Source organism: Sprattus sprattus (assembly GCF_963457725.1).
Source record: "Sprattus sprattus genome assembly, chromosome: 2".
Taxonomy (NCBI): Eukaryota; Metazoa; Chordata; class Actinopteri; order Clupeiformes; family Clupeidae; genus Sprattus; species Sprattus sprattus.
This window is the reverse complement of record NC_137921.1, coordinates 7,874,474-7,878,989: the sequence shown is the minus strand read 5'-3', so window position 1 is coordinate 7,878,989 and position 4,516 is coordinate 7,874,474. Positions and strand designations below refer to the sequence as shown.

Genomic DNA, 4,516 nt, shown 5'->3' with positions numbered 1-4,516 from the left:
CGGTTTCCAAAATGTATTTAGCTGTTCATATACATAATGCAATCATTTTTTGTAAAAAAAAAAAAAAAAAAAATAGGTTAATAGGTTCGTTGTATGCAAACTTATGTAAATAACGGCTTTTTTTTATTTGTATCTCGCATGCCGTCTCTTACAATGATGACATACACCAGAGTCGGTGGGTGTGAAGCAGTTGATCAACTTACACTGGAAAAAGTACCAGAATCTGGCAACCCAAGGCAAACCGTCGGCGTCTTCCGCTTTCAACCTTCTAGAAAATCATGAAACGCCCCAGACACTTGGGCGGGTTTGTAACTACAATCATAAAAAGATCGCATGCTGGTCAGAAGTCACTATTCTAGAGCGCGACTAAGGCACGTCTCACCATGTAGTATCAATATCATTGTGACAAACATGTTTTGTAATACTTTTATCGCAATATCAAATGCGGTGAAGATATGTAGCTACTGGTAGTGTGGGATACCAGATAAAATAGTTTACCAGTCAAAACAAGTTGTGAAAAAAGTCTTGTGAGACTTTAAACTATTGATACAGCAAACTGATTTTCCCTATGGTTTTTTGGTCAACATGTCTGTGTCCAAAAAAATACTCACAGCACAGTCCTACAAAGCCATATTGCAAAAGGGACCAGGGTCAATATCCACGCCAAGCTGTAGGCTACTCAAAGTGGTATAAGAAGTACACCCGCAGTACAATGATCAGTATCTGTAACTGATGGAGAGGTTTCTAATCCTCTTAGAGTGGATAAATGAGAAAACGTCATCAGATGCCTGCCAGTAGGCCGCTGTTGTCACTTTCGTTCCTGCCATTCTGCAGACCTAGAGATGCAGTTGTGTTGTGCCAACCACTTCACTCACCTTCAACCCCACTACCGCCTCTCAGAAGGAGATGACTAGCAAGGCTTTGTAAAAATCTGTCTGCATTAAAGAATGCTGGAATATGAAGGATGAATGTATGTCAGTTCATCTGTCCTCCATCTTTCAACCTTTCTGGTTATGCATTTAAAAGTCCCTGAGTTTGTTCCTTCTCATTAAATATGAGCTTCATCATTGTCTACTCCACTGTCCTGGTGGGGAAATGTTCAAAAGCTGTTTGAAAGAGTGGTGGCTGTGTTCAGCAGCACTTGATTTGAGCAACAGTTTGGGAGGCAGATAGGGAGGTAGATATGGAGGCAGATAGGGAGGTAGCACGTTGATACACACAGTCCCATAGCCAGTGACCGAGAACACGTTCTATCCATCTGGTTGTGGATGGTGTGGAATGCTGAATACAACAGAAAGTAAGAGGTAGAGTGAAGTTACTTTAACCTTTCATTCTATTTATCCTGCATGTGAACTGAGAGCTCTACAGTCATGGTGGTCAGACTTACAGCCACACTTGGCTTTAAATGCCATGTATTTACTCTCACAGTGTTTACATATAAAATATAAAACACACTGTGCCAGAACTGTTTCCTTCAAAGCTGTTGTAATTAAGACAGAAGCATCCCTGACACATTTTGATTTATCTGATTCTAGAAGGGTCAAGCAAATACACACACACACACACACAGTTCTTACCTGTCTCCCCCACTAGTCATAGGTAGGTTTTCACCCTATGAAGTTAAAGTCAATCATCAAGAGATAGCAGTTCAAAGAGCCAAAATTCTGTTAACCAGGATGTTTGTGTTGGTTTTATACACACCTCTATACACACCTCTGTTGTACCATGGTCACCTGGAAAATACATTTAAATAATTTAGAATTCAGTGACTTGGGACCTAATCTCTGACCATTCAGCATTACAGAACCTACAAAGCTATGGCCATTGCTGAATACTACTATTATTATTATTAACATCAGTATTAGCTTGTGTGTCGCTAGCATACGGAATTACAGTATATCCTGTCTGAGAATATGAGAAACGTGACAAAGCAGACGCTGTGACCATCAAACATGTGGGCACTATAATTTTCCAAATGGTAATATTATTATGATAACGATGGAAAGGTCAACATCTTGGCATCGCTCAGACACCTGGGGTCAGGAAATCAACTGAGTTGGAGATGTAAGCAACAGCCACCTACTGCAGTATGGAAATGGGGGTAGGCCTTTGAAAACAATCTCAGACAAAACATCAGAGAAATGGGGGTAGGCCATTGAAAACAATCTGAGAAAGAACATCAAAGAATTGAATCATCAAACAACAAAAGTTCGCCAGACCTGTATGCATTAGAAGCTTAGTTAATTTCCATTAAGAGACAAGGTGTCTTAAACAGTACATATAGTATAGAGTTTGAAATGCTGTGGTTCAGACCTACACAACTGAATATCGAGTATGTTTCACATGCTTCATTATTGCTTACTGGAATAAAGACTGATTGTAGTATTATAGTAGTATTATTAAAAGTAATAAAGGTATTCACCCCTTCTTGGAAAATGCATTTTTTGCCTTTGCCATAAAAACATCATCATGACTGTCATAGCTGCCAGCATCATCATCACCATTGATGAAATGACAACAATGGCCCTGGTGCCACTTCTCCCACATTCAGAATCAGAGGATGATGTTCCCTCTCGGATGACATCCATTCCCTGTGATTCACACCTGTCAGGGTTAAACACACACACAGAGTACAGTGTTTTCTAATGACTGAATAAAGTGGTAGGTGCATGATGTTCAGTATATTTAGATGTGCCTACCGTGTGTGTGGTCTGCAGGATGTGAATGATCCATCGGAGTATGTGTATTGATCGGTAATTTGCCGTTCTGTTTTAGAATATTGTGATTATGCCTTCCCTTGTGTGTGCTAGTGAGTAACAGTTAGCATTTCATCCATGTTTCATTGTTGTTTGATGCCTTAGGTTAGCCCTGGTTTATGTTAGCGTATCCGTCCACTATCAGTGTAAGTGTTGTGTCAGAGTATAAGACCTGCCTCCTGTTTTTTCTGTGAGTGGTTGCAGTGGCCAATTAAGTATTGCTCCCAGAGTTGTGCAGTCATTGGGACAAAGGAGCTGCAAAAAAGCTGAGGTTTCTGCACAATCTTCCTGGCAAGCTGCCTTCAATACTGACCAACTTCTTTGATGTATTGCCCAGGTGAGCACTTCATGTGTCCAACAGCTCCTCGGCAGCCATCTTTGATTGGGTCTGTACAGTAGTGACCTTCCAGAGGCTCACAGAGTGTGTCTGAAGTGGAGCTGCACGCCCTCTTTACTCCTAACCCCGCAGCTACAGAAATGTATCGAAAACAATCATCCTTATGGCCTTTGATCCATACAGCTGAAGAATGGCACAAACATCAGATGCTTTATAGACATGTTGTTTGTGCAGGAGTAAGACTTCACAGACTCTTAAGAAAATACACTGTAAAGCCACTTCTCAGCCACATCACTTAATAATTACTGCACCTTTAATTTCTGTAGATAAGTCACATCCATTTAAGGGCATATGACTGCCAATTGTTCAGTGGCCAATTGGATTCAGAATTAAAATAAACAGCAGAACAAAGATTTATTTTGCCTTCAAATAATTTGACCCCTTTCTTTAAAAATGTCTGTGGACATGATGAATGAGAGATACACCTCTGCAACCTTGGCCATTTAAAGATTATTGAAAATGTGCTGTTGCTGAGAATCCTTACCGACGTCACAGACTGCGCAGGACAAACAGCTGGTGAGACCACTGGCCGCATCAGTGAAAGTGGACGAAGGGCAGGGAGCACACGTCGTACTGGTATACTCTGTGCAGTGCCTCAGCACGTAATACCCTTTACAAATAAACAAACTCTGAGACACAAATAATAAACACCACAAAACCACAAGCAAAAAAGCATCAGATGCAAAGAAACAGAAACAAATTAAATAGAAAAATACACCTACAGAGGACTCTGAATAAGGTCTGCACCTCTAAATAAAGTCATATAAAACATGTATTATATGACTTTATTTAGAGGTGCAGACCTACTCAGAGTCCTCTGTAGGTTTATTTTTCTATTTAATTAGTCAATGTCTTACCAGGAGAACAGACTGGACAGCATCCGTCTCTAGACTCATACTCGGCTCTTTCACACGCACTTGTATAATCATTACATGATGTTATGATTGTAAACAAAATTAATCTATAGATAATGCCTTTTAACATGGTATTAGCTCATAGACTTCTATATCTTTCAAAGCTAAGTTTGATTTTGTTTAACTTTATTTCCATGTTATATATTACACTATAATAGAATAATATGGATCAAAAATATTGCAGTAGTGTTGGCAACTGATCTATAGCGATCAGAATTCATGAGCCATTAGTTGAAGAATTATTCTTTGTAAACACCAGCAAACAGCATGCCTCTGCAAGAGAGCAGAAAAATAACATCAAGATATCAGCCTTGGCTTCTATGGGCTTAAACAAATATGTATCCATGTATACTGCGTAGAAGAGGTGTCGCATACAGTATGTGTGTGATGACAACATTTGAGCAAAACAAATAGGCTAGGTTACTCGTCACAAACTACATAGCGTGCTA

The 4,516-nt window shown here is 39.8% G+C and overlaps 1 pseudogene across 1 annotated transcript; it reads right to left on the bottom strand.

Annotated features, from left to right (window-relative positions):
- Positions 1-1,573: 1,573 nt before the first annotated feature.
- LOC308361207 (tumor necrosis factor receptor superfamily member 5-like) lies at positions 1,574-4,203 on the bottom strand (annotated as a pseudogene). Its single transcript has 7 exons — positions 4,011-4,203; positions 3,638-3,763; positions 3,066-3,225; positions 2,700-2,766; positions 2,423-2,604; positions 1,714-1,733; positions 1,574-1,612 (listed from the first exon to the last, which is right to left on the bottom strand). The product of its transcript is annotated as a tumor necrosis factor receptor superfamily member 5-like (transcript).
- Positions 4,204-4,516: the final 313 nt, after the last annotated feature.